General features: G+C 38.8%; 1 protein-coding gene across 1 annotated transcript in view; it reads left to right on the forward strand.

Moving 5' to 3' along the window:
• GPC6 (glypican 6) overlaps window positions 1–13,103 on the forward strand; it is a 1,194,386-nt gene that overhangs the window by 1,156,060 nt on the left and 25,223 nt on the right. The gene's annotated exons all lie outside the window — the stretch shown is intronic.

Below are 13,103 nucleotides of genomic sequence, written 5' to 3' on the forward strand. Positions count from 1 at the left end.
TCTAGGTTTTAAGCCCCACATGCATTAGGTATTTTGTCCTAATGTTCTCCTTTCCCTTGCCCCCACCCCCCGACAGGCCCTGGTGTGTGATGTTGCCCTTCCTGTGTCCATGTGTTCTCATTAGATTCAACGAAAACTTTAAAAAATATTCCTTTATTAAAACAACCACATATCTGGTGTTTTATTGCATGAGTATCTTGTGAGAAATTCATCAAACTGATGATATATGATTTGTGTACTTTTCTGGATGATTATTAAACTTCAGTAAAAATAAATAAATGCAAACCAAAAAAATACGTTCATAGGCAAAATTTTGATGGCTGTCACAAAGCTGAATGGAACATGTTCCCATTTATATAAACTGAAGCAATTCTAGACATAGGCTGGATTCAAACAACAGACTTCTACTGTAACCTAACTTCGATTCAGTTCTTTCCTGCTGTACTTTGGACAGTTGACTGGGGGTATGGAGTAGGGGCAGGAGAGTGAGGTCAGATAAAAATGAGTTCTGTTGATTTGAAATGCAACCTACTCAAAAAGTTCAGAAGAAGATACTGAACACTCTAATGTTGAGCTAATAGCCCGCCTTTAGCTCATTCAGACAACAACCCCTAGCCTAGGAACCGTGCTCAACCCCTCTCAGTAGCAACTGGCCCCCTCTCCTGACATGCTTAGGAAGGACCTTAGACCATGCTCTCAATATGGTAGCCACCAGCCATACATGGTTATTGACCACTAGGGATGTGCTGTAGACAGAACTGAGATGAGCTCTAAGTGAAAAACCCACAACAGATTCTGAAACCGGTGCCATCTAACATGGTAGCCATTAGCCATGTGTGACTATTGAGCAATGGAGATGTCCGGTGGAATGAATTGAGATGGACTGTAAGTATAAAATACAAACTAGGCTTTAAAGACTTAGTACCAGAAAAGAATAAAGAATATGCAATATCTCATTTAGATGTTTCGTGTTCACTAGATATTGAAACAATGTTTTGAATAAGTTGTGTTAAACAAAACATAACGTTGAAATTAGCTTCAACTTACTTTTTTTAAATGTGACAACTAGAAAATTTAAAATTACACCTGTAGCTCCTTTGTGGCTTACATTATGTTTCTATTGGATATTGCTGCCTTCAGGCTCTCATTGCTTCTTCGAACAGGCTGGCCATTTTGCTATTTTACAAGTTGTTTTCTCTCTCACTGGAGCTAAAGTGGGCTGCCTATGACACCTCTGCAGCTTGTAGGAGACTAAGAGGACCCATTTAGGTTATTGGATGCTTATGATGCAAAGGTGAAAGTCAAGCAAAATTATGTCACCTGGGTCTAATCATAAGAGGAGTAAATGGTACTCCCTGGTTGGTGCCCCATGGGGTAAATTGGATCTTTAAGGTATCCAGATGGCTCTCAGGAACAGGTAATTTACCTCACAGGGGTAAGAACTTGATTTGCAAGAAAGAATACAGTTTAGTCCCCCAATGCCATATGTCCCCGTGGTGACATCGGTACTCATTAAGTACTTCCAGTTCCAAGTGCCCTAGCAATGTATGAACTTAAGTTCCCACTTTCTCCCTTATTGTAAAATATTGATTTTACTTCTCACACCCTACAACCCTTAAACGTGTGAGCCATTTTTAATGCTCGTTTATGTGTATATATCTTTCCTCCACTGGGTGGTTAACTGAAGGCAGGACCATGTCCTTTAAATCACTGTATGCCCAGGACCTTAAAAAGGCCCAGTACATTGTAGATAAGAATCAAATGTGTGTGCCTGCCTGTGTGCTGGTGTGTGTGGGGGTGGGGCTGTTTAGTTGGAGTGACTATCCATGAACAGACCCTAAGCAACCAATTATCTATAATATAGGGAAGCTTACAAGGAAGATGCCCCTTCCTATGGCAATACATTTATTTTGCAAATAAGGGCATGTAGAATTCACATTTCATTTGAAGACCCGGAATTTGAACTTGCCCTTCTGCCTAGTCTGCCGATTGTTCGTTTGTTCATTCGCTGTCTATCGAATACAACCAGAAGCCAGGCATTGTGCTAGGAGATGGGACACACATCTGCTAGGAGGTGGTGAACACAAAGGACAGAGGCCCTGTGCCTATGTCACCTGCAGCTGGGAGGGAGGCCCACGACCATGATGAATAGGCAAATCTTTATGGTAGGTAAAACCAAAGGGATCTCTGTGAGCACATATTCTGGGGAGGTCCTAGTTGAAACCCGTAGAAAGACTTTCAACTAAATCATACTCTTCTCTCCAATGTATAGACTTTACATTTGAGTAAGAGTTCATAGACAGCCTTGGGTGCTGTGGTTTACATTCTTAGAGATATTTATTAGTATCTCATCCTATTGTTCCTAGAATCCCCTTAGGCTAAAATCTTTGGTGTTTGAACTCGAACCAGTTCCCAGTTAAACCCAGGAAGAAAAAAGGCAGATCATTGCATTATAGCATAAATATAACACAAGAAATGTAAAAGTAGCATTTATTATGCACCACACAATGCAAGTCTACATAGTTAAGTATAAATCAAATCATGCATGCCCAAAAGACATTTATATGCTTTTGGTTGCCTATTCCATAAAAGATTTATGGCAACCCGTCTCTACCCTGAATGGCTTTAGAATTTAGATAAATCTGATTTCACCTACCACTTGCTGAATATTTTCCTATGCTGCATCTCAATTACTTTTCCAATGTGTGTACATCTTTGTGGGTACTCTCGCTGTTGGCTGGAATCATGTTTGCAATATCTTACTTAAGTAAGATATCATGCTCAGTGACACCACTCTTGGGTGAGCAAAAGGTGTTTCTTGTTTCCTGGTAAGTTCCAAATGTCTGTAGGCTTCAGAGAAAGAGACCAGAATACACATCTATTTCTCCGCTTCGGTGTGGAAGAATAAAGCCACCAAACTGTTGGAATTAAATAACGAATTCTAAAATATTCAGGAATGCCTAAACTTGAAGTGAAATGCTTTGCAATGCCTCCTCCCCCTTTTTTAATTAGCAGACTTAACTTGTCCTGGATTTCATTCCCTGAAGATGAAATTTCAATATTTTCAGAGTAACTTCAGGTAGCTATGAGCTTAACTGAATCACTGTGTTATGCCAATCACAGGTAGAAATAGAGATGGAAATTCTGTATAAGTTTCCTAAGTATCATCAAAAGCCCTGTGAAGGGGTTGTACATTTGAAGTAAGAGTTGGCAAAGAATCTGAATTTTTCAGCAAAACTAAATGTTCAAACATTAAACTTTTTCTCACATTGGCAAAACTGAGCTATTAAATATTGGAGTGCTCTCTGGCAGTTTTCCAAATCAGGGCTAATTTCCAGGTTAGTCCTATACAAAGGGGTCAATCCTAGCATCATCTTGTTAGCTATATCAGGAAATTGAGGAAATATGGAGGAAATTTGCCTTTCAAACCACAAAGAACTTCCAAAAGGTTTCATTCCATAATGATGATAGAATAGATGATGGTAGGAGCAGAGGTCAGGTTTAAAATAAAATATCCAAAATGCTTCAAGGTGCCTTATATAACTGCTAGAAATACTGAATTCATTCTCTTCTTTTGAAAGCGCACCTGAGATCTTCCGATCCAGCATTATGAAGACTGCATATCTAATGACCTAATTTAGAATCAGCACTTGTCACAATCTATGCTCTAAATCATGGCAAGTTCCTTGGGGATGTCTGCCTCTATACAGCAAAAATAATGCCTGAGAAAAGATAGAGGCCAAAGTTAGCCATCAAGGAGGATAGAGCTGTTCTCCAAAGCAGAGAGCAAGAGAGCAGATGGGACAGACCTTTGGTCAGCAGCGAATCAAAAGGAGCATTTACCAGGGGCTAGGCAGAGAAAAATAGAATCCACTCTCACAATTTAAAACTAGGTAGAGCTTGCAAAGGAACAAAGCCAGGCAAGAGAGAAAAGCTGAGGGCTCAGTCTCAATGCCAAGAGAGGATGAAGAATAAGAATGTGTTTCTGCTATGTGCTCAAGCCCTGTTCATAAAGACCCAGAACCGCCTAGTGAAGGGAGATGACTTGGCTTAGGTCAAAGCAGCAAATCCCAGGTTCTCCTTCATTGATATCTGTCATTAGAAACATTTAAATAGAGTCTAGATGAGCCTGTCAAGAATGCTCTAGAAGCGTTGGACTGACTGTGAGAGCTCTGCTAAGCCTCTAAATTCCATGATTCAGCAATAAAACTACTCCTTCAAATCATTGCTATTTCTCAGTCTTGAAAAGTAAATAGTGCCACATTTGAGGTACCTTGGTGCAAAGTAATACTTTGACTTGGTCTGGATTCCCAAAGAACAAATGACTTCTTGTGTTTTTCTTTTCACTATTGAATTCAGTAGATACTAGTTCAATGTCAGACTGTGTCATCTCTCAAGGATGTGTAGGATGCCTACTGCACTTAATGCCATAGGGAATGAGGCACAATCAGGACATCAGGTACAAACATGAAGATTTGAAAGTTTGTTGTTTACTGAGTGCACATGTACCCTAAAACTTAAAGTATAATAATAATAAAATAAAATAAAAAAGAAAAAAAAAGAAAGTTTGTTGTTGTTGTCTTAAAATCTGCTGCAAAAATCTAACCTGAATAGCAGTGGGAAGATATTTCTGATGTCTCCCACATTTATCCCAATTTGAGGACCAGGATTTTGCCTGAAAAGGACCCCATCTGTCTTTTCAGGGGCGTGCATGCCCTTAATATGGTGTGATCAGCTAGCCAAGAAACTCCAAGCCTAAAACCAGACATGATTATTCAGACTGAACTTTTCAACACATTCTCAATTCCCTACGAAAGTCGACAAAACTAAGCATTGTGTTTTCAAACCTTCAAAGATTCACTTCCTACTTTTTAAAAATTTTTATTTATATCCTTCGTAGTCTTTCCTACAAAACATGTGTTTGTCAACTTGGGAGTAATGTTAAAATACCGGCCGGGCACCATGGCTCACACCTGTAATCCCAGCACTTTGGGAGGCTGAGGCGGGCAGATCATGAGGTCATGAGATCAAGAACATCCTGGCCAACGTGGTGAAACCCCATCTCTACTAAAAACACAAAAATTAGCTGGGCATGGTGGCGCACGTCTGTAGTCCCAGCTACTCGGGAAGCTGAGGCAGGAGAATCGCTTGAACCCAGGAGGCGGGGGTTGCAGTGAGCCGAGATCGCACCACTGCACTCCAGCCTGGTGACAGAGCAAGACTCTGTCTCAAAAAAAAAAAAAAAAAAAAAAAGTACCACACCACCGCGAAAATATATGTCATGTGGAAACAGACTAGAAGTTATCATTGAACTCCCTGGGAACATATGATAGAGCCCAAAATGTTGGAGTGGTTTTAGGTTGAATAGTGTCTTGAGGGCTCTGTAAAATGCTGGGTGTAACATATGGTAAAAGTCGGCTTTAGGTTCACTGACAAACTGCATTCAACAGAACCCTGCTATCATCCCCAAGACTTATTTAGAAGTTTCCTGAAAGAAAACATGTTATTAGTACAAGTAGTTTCTCCACCAAGCGTTACAAAACCTACCCAAACATTACATTACAGAGTGGCCGATCTGAGACCTGAAAAATGACACCAAAGAGTTTCATAAACTCAGAATAAACGGAAAACTGGTGTTCTAGTGAAGACAGTGCTAAAAGCCATTATCAGAAGATATGGATTACGTCCTCTAAGAATATGAGGGAGGGAGATTGTGTTTATAGATATTTGGCCATGTCAGAAAAAGAAATATTCTGAGACTTAGGAACTTTAAATACTCTCCTCCAGAGTGCATGTGTTTCCCGAGGGAGTGAGGGAAGCTGTGAACAGGTACATTCACAGACCTTGTTTGATTGCTGAAGGAGTATGCATGACTTGAATTCTGATGCAGGCTCACACAGTGAATCAAATGATTTGGTGCTGTCAGAAAAGATCATTCTTCTCTAGAGTAAAGCTGGATGAGGTCACTGTCTCCAAAACTGGATTATATTAAACTCTTAGGTTGCAAAAATTGTTTTGTGTATGGTGACTTTCCCTTAACTTGACCAAGTAAAATGGCCTCGTCCCTGAGCAAAAATCAGCCTGCCTTCATGTCTTTAAACAGATTGTTTCCCAAAGCTTACAAATGACCTCCAGCCTATAAAATATTCACACTGGTTTTTTTCCTTCAATATTTATTATTTAGAGTGTAGCCCTTTAAATATTCATCATATTTTTCTAAAGATATGGTATATATTATTTACATCTGGTCACATTATATTTTCATAGTGATGAAATGGGCACATTGGAATCTTTCTGAAGTCAGGAACAAATAGGGTGTTGGGCCAGGTGCACACAATAGGTAGCCAGTGAGGTGGATTTGCGTCCAGGGATGATTAAGGGAAAATGGCAGGTGGCCTCCTCACAGTGACTACTCAAGAAAGATCCAGAGGAAATAAAGGGTCCAGGGTAGATGGACTTGTGGCCTCCTGTGGGTAGGTAGACAGCCATGGGCTGAAGGAGAAAGTCAAATATGTCTCATCAGAGAATTCACATGGGATACAAAAGCAATAATGGAGTTCACAAACACAACTCAGAATTCAACAGGTCACCTCCTTAGAAAACCAAAGGGAAGGTGGTGGAATGTGTTTATGAGGATTGCAAAGACCCTTTAAGATGGGATTTATTCCATTTTTAATTAAATTCTCATGTTTTTTCCTTAAGCCAAGATTGTTTTTGAGGTCCACCAGGTGTCCACCTTACCTGTGTAAATTACAACTGGAATGACATTTAAGACAACACTAGTCTGGAATCCTAATTAGAAGATTGGGAGGATCATCTGAGATCTCTCTCTCTTGCTCTGTGGGTAATCGGGTCAAGGAAAATGAGTTTTGGTGTTTTTGGTTTTTTGGTTTTTTTTCCCCCCTAAAAGCGTGAATGAATTTGTCCATGCCTCCTTTACTCTCTAAGGTTACATTTGGAAAGAAGTCGCTGGCAGGTAATCAATCATTTTTGAAATCTTACTTCCCTTAGCAGATCATCAGCAATGCTGTTCGTGTATTTATTCATTTGACAAATATTTATTAAGCACTGGTACACACAAAGCTCTGTTTACTGAGTCTCTGGCTGTGGAGCAGTTATTCCCTGGGAGCCAAGAAAGTACAGCTGTTCTTTAGCAAATGAGTAGCTGAAGATCAGAGTGGTGGCTAAAAGCCATGGCTTCTACATGGACAAAATCATCCTGTTCTTGGAGGTTAAAACTTGGGAGACTGTAATGCATTATTTTTGTTTTTGATCCCTGGGTGAAACATTATTCTGCTTCCTAATCTTTCCCATGACAAGAGTTCAGCAACCACAAAAGAACAAATAGCAGCGAAGCCTTATTTGCTTGAGAAGGAATATGGTGGTGTTCCCAGGAAGGGAATTTCCAGACAAATTAATATGTGCTCCCATAGCCCTTTGCTTAGCTAGGACTATAATGTTTGTTCCGTGTCTGTTACCCCCGCTAGGCAGTGCTACAAACCCTTCAAGGATAGCGACTGTGTACAAGTCATATTTTGCATTCCCAAAGTCTACTATAAAACCTGTCTTATAAAAGGCACATTAGAAGTGCTTAATGAAGGAATACTAGCCATAAAAGCCTTTTTTCTTATTTAACCAATGTTTTGGAACTTTCTCTAAACTGTACTACATTTTCTTGTCTCATTAAACCAATTTCATTGAATGTTATTGAATTTTTACTTGCTAAGTCAATGATTTAAAATATGTGGTATGAGTCCCTGTGCTATAGACTGGCGATCTGCAAATATTTTTGGTCTTGCACCTCTATCAGCAAAATATTCCAGATGATAGACAACCAGAGTACCTATAAATATTTATACATAAACTGTAACATAAGCACTACCGAATTAACACATTCTGTACCTCATGAAATTTACATAAAAACAGAAACTTTTCAAAGATGAGAAAAAGATATTCTTTTTTATTTCTATTTTGTAATGTTCCAGATATATCAAGAATAAGAGGAATATGATGCCTGCCATTATATTGTTTACTTATGCTTGCTTTGTTTGAAATGAAATCCAAAGTTTCTTTTCAAAAGCTATTTAAGTCCTATTCCATTGAATGAGTTAGTTAAAACTAATTAATCTAATCCATAAATGTCTTAGCCAGTGCATATGCTGGATCAATACACCAGCAGCAAGTTAATGGTGGTGGAGGTGCCAATGCTGCCCCTCCCCACTATGAAAGTCTTACTCTGTCCCTAAGATAATTGAGAAATGGCCATCCCTGTATGGACTGATTGAAATATCAATCTCTAGATTAAATATTAGGAAAGCTTAATTCCTCTTGTATTTTTATACTTAAAAATAGAAACAGGAATTCTAGTCCTGAATCACATTGAATCTCTTGCACACCCCCAGAGATGCACACACATTCCTGCCACCAACCCAACGTACATACTTCAAAAACCGAGATTACCAACTATGGCCATAGTAAGCCTATGGTTAAGAGTAATGATTCCAGAATCTGCATTTGAATTTGAATCTCATCTCCACCATTTACTAGATGTGTGGCAAGTTTTTTAGCCTCTCTAAGGCCTGTTTCCTTTTTGTGTAAGGGTGTAATGATAATATTTTAGCACCGTCAGAGTTGTGAAGATCGAATGCACGTGAGGGCCTCAGCTCAATGAAAGCTCACAGTTAATCCCCATTTCTCTGAGTCAATTACTGCCCTCTGCTGAATCCAGCAGTTGCCATGTGCCCTGACAACAAAGTCTTATCTCTTTCCCAACTTTTCATTATTTTTAACTTTTTCAATACTGAAATGGTGGGGAAAAAAATAGTAAAATGAACATCCATATAACCCTCATACATATTCAATAATGGTTGACTATTTTGCTATTTTCAAGTAAGTAAAAGATGCAGTGACACATTATCCCTAAGTATCTCAGTGTGAATCTCCTAAAAGCAAGGACAGTCTCCTAGACAGCCACAACATCATGATCACACTTAAGAAAATTAGCAGTTATTCAATAATATCAACTACTATTTATTCAACATTCAAAATTATCAAAGTTCTTACTTACAGCTGGGTCCCTACCTCCAAATCCAGGAGTCAGTTTCTCTTCTTTCCTTCCTTCTTTGCTTCCCTCCCTCCTTCCTTCCTTCCTTTCTTTTTTCCTTCTCTTTCTTTGTTTCTTTCTTGCTTGCTTACTTTCTTGCTTTCTTCTTTCACTTGACCTCTTTTGAAGCATTAAGGCCAGTTGTCTTATATAATAGCTCATCACTGGATGTGTCTGATTATTTATGGTGTTACTTAGTTTTTTCCTCTATTGCCAGTATTTCCTGTAAACTGATTAAGTCAGAAACTTGATGGGATTCAGGTGAAATATTTGGAGCAAGATTACTTCTTAGGTAAATTTGTCATAGAAGAGTACTTAGATAGTTCTTTCTCCTCACTGGCTTTGCTAATCTCTGTTTTTAGCAATCATTCCACTTTGTCACCTTCCTCCCTTTTTTGCCTAATTTTACAGTACTGTAATGGTAGGTATGAGAAGGGCGCCCTCTCTTCCTAATAGAGTCAAGTGTTCATGGGCCTTTTGACAGGTCTTAAACTAAGAGTGTTTGTCTCTACTGACATTAGGAGTTGCAATTATCAGAAATCAGAATCAACTCCAAATAAATCCTGAAAGAGGGCTCGTGTTTTCCCTATGGACCCCAACAGTATATGTTTGGATCAGATTCCAGAGACATAACAGGAGTTGTTGTTTAACTTCCAGAATCTATCAATAGCATAGATGAAAAAAGTAATACTTATATATTACTGGGATTACTAATATTACAGCATTGCTAATACAATATTGGAGCGATGGTAAATACCGTTCACAAGTATTGGTAAGAGTTCATTTGTCCTAGAATAGCTCATTCAGGTATCAGAGAAAGGAAATTGTTATAAATTTTATATTTTATCCCAAGTCTTTATTCCCATCTAGTGTGTTATTAATGAATTAGGGCTCACTGTCATTGTCAGTAATATATTTGTACTAAGAGTGTTTGTTAACATAAAGCTTAATTCACGGTTGTGTGCACTTAAGTTTCCAGGAAAACAAAACAAAACAAAACAAAACAAAAAACAAAAACCTCAGGTCTGGAGCTACAGCAGAGCAGTTACATATATTATTCAGAAATATAAATAAATAAAATGAGAAAAACATTTCTAAATGATGTGCAAATTGAAAGGCCTTCCTGATACTGAAAAATAAACTGCAATCATCCAGACATAAATGAATCAAAGGCATGTTCTTTTCCAGTGGCTAATAGTGTCCATTTTTTCAGCCGTCTGCCTCACCATCACCGTCTGAATTGGCCAGTGTTTCTGTGCAGAATGTTAAAACAGCATTTACATTTCTCACTGCTCCTTTGATGTTATCTCCTTCAACGGCACAATGAAAACGCACAGCTACTGAAATGCCAGAGGGAACATACTCCGATTATAAATGTGCTGGGGTAAACAATGAGAGAAAACCCACATCCCCATCATCGCGACGGGCTCCTCACTTAGCCAAATACAACCCCACAGTTTTCTCCCACCCCTTTTGGGAGGATGAACACACAGTAATGTGACCCCAGCTAATTTGTGTTAACCATACAGTCTATGACCTTGTAATAGAATGGGACAATTCAATCCATTATCTTAACCAACATTTATTGAGCACGTACTGTGTGCTTAGACCTGTGTGACTAACTCATCCTGGTTTACCTGGGACGTTCCCGTTTTAATGCTGAAAACTCGTCACCCTGGAATCCCCTAAGCTATGGCAAATTCGATGATTAGTCACTTGACCCATACTGGACACTGTGGATAAAGATAAATTACAACCCTATTTCTGCCAACAAGAAGCATGTTGTCTAAAAGAGAATCAGAAAAATAAGCCAATTATTAGAGTTTGGAGTGATCAGTACTTAGAATCATCACGAGGGCACTGTGCAGTGCAGAAAGCTGAATCTAAATCTAACCTGGGGACCTGAGAATGCACCCCGAAGGAGACAAAGTTTGAGAATAATTTAAAGAATGAGTAGTGCAACATCCACCGTTAAATTCTGCACATACCGAAAGGAGACAACTGTGGGACAGCATGCAACTTTGTTCTTTCTCTGAGTCTCAAAATCTGTGTATCTGGTTTAGATTCCCATAACCTGGAGGTAGGATTGTAGTACAAAATAAGCAGAAAGAGAATGCTCATTCTTAGTTTATTTTATTATGGGACAGAATAAACCTGACAGTATTTCAGTCCTAAAGGTGGTGGTCATTTTCTGAACCAGATATAAATATATAACATGTATTTCTTTCTCTGAGGATTGTTTTGAAAAGAGTGAGAATGAGTGGCCTATTGTGGGCACGCCTTTAGTGGAGGTTAGGGCACCAAAGTGGACACTACACAGAACAAATAAAATGTGAGGAATTGTTTTTCACATTTTCATGTTTTATTTTGAAAAAAAAAAAGTCAAACTTACTGAAAATTGCATTTTTTGAAAAATTTTATACTCTTCATCTAGATTTGCCAGATATTAAAAAGTTGCCACATTTATCTTTTCTTTTCTTTATACATCTGTATATTTATTGTTATTCTTGATTATTACTGAGCTGTTGTAGAGCAAGTTGTGGAAATTATACCCCTTTCATTTTAAATCCTCCAGCATGTGTCTCCCGAGAGTACAGCATTCTCCTGTGTTACCACAGTATGATCTTATATTCAGGAAATTTAACACTAACATAATACTATTATCTAATAGAGAGCCAGCATACAAATTTTGCCCACTATCACAATAATGTCTTTTATTGGCAATTATCCTTCTGACCTAGCATTTAATCCAGAGCCCTCTGCTGCATTTGGCTATCATGTCTCTTATTCTTAATCTGGAAGGACTCTTCAGCTTTTTCTTGTCTTTTATGATGGACATTTTTGATGAGTAGAGGCCAGCTGGTTTTCAGAATGCCCCTCAGTTTCACTTTGTCTCATGTGTCCTCATGATTAGGTTCAGATTATGAATTTGGGGCTGCGTAAGTGATGTGTCCATCCTGGGACATCACATCAGGAGGAACAAGTGACCAATTTGTCCCCCTGCTTGATCACTTGGTGAAGGTGGCAGCCTGCCAAGTTTCCACACTGTAAAATTACTAGTTTTCCTTTTGTAATTAATAAGTAATCTGTGTTACTAGGTACTTTGAGATTCTGTAAATATCCCATTCTCCATCAAATGTTGACTCAACGTTTTTTTACATCTGTATTCGTTTGCTAAGGCCATCATAACAAAGTACCACAAATTGAGTTGCTTGAAACAACAGACATTTACTATCCCACAGTTCTGGGCCTGGAAGTCTGAAATCAAGGTGTGGGAAGGGTTGGTTCCTTCTGAGGGCTAGGAGGAAAGGATCTGTTCTAGACCTCTCTCCTTGGCTTGTAAATGGGCATCTTCTTCCTGTGTCTCTTCATATTATCTTTCCTCTGTGCGTGTCTCTGTGCTCAAATTTCCCCTTTTTATAAGCACACATCATATTGAGGGCCCACCCACGTGACTTCACTTTAACTTCTTTAGCTCTGTCATGACCCTATCTCAAAATAAAGTCACATTCTGAGGTACCAAGGGTTAGGAATCTAACATGTTAAGGGGAAGAAAAGAATTCAATTCATAACAGATGCATTCCAGCCATCTCTGGACTTTCCCAATGTTCATTATGAAGCCAAAATGAAATTAAATTCCTCTTCCTACCCTTTCTGCAAGTGAAAAGTCAGTGTTCAGCCTGAAGACACTTAAGATGCTGGCACTAAGCTTTTCCTGGCCATCCATCCACAGGGCTGTGAATTTTACACTTACCCGTATTTAGAATGACTTATCTTTCAGTTCTAGAGATTTTTAAGAGGGTTTGGTTTATTGCTTACCACCCATGTGTGTGCTCTAAGGGCCTGTCATTTGCACTAGAGCAGAAGTACCAGCAGCTGAATTAGTGGCAATATTTATTTTTTGCAGAAACAAGGAGTCCATTGGGAAAAGTATTTATCTCTGGGTGCATTTGTTTTGGTACGGTTGTCTGACATGCAAGCAAATGAATTCTAGAGACTA

Source organism: Pongo pygmaeus, chromosome 14, assembly GCF_028885625.2.
Source record: "Pongo pygmaeus isolate AG05252 chromosome 14, NHGRI_mPonPyg2-v2.0_pri, whole genome shotgun sequence".
NCBI classification, from domain to species: Eukaryota; Metazoa; Chordata; class Mammalia; order Primates; family Hominidae; genus Pongo; species Pongo pygmaeus.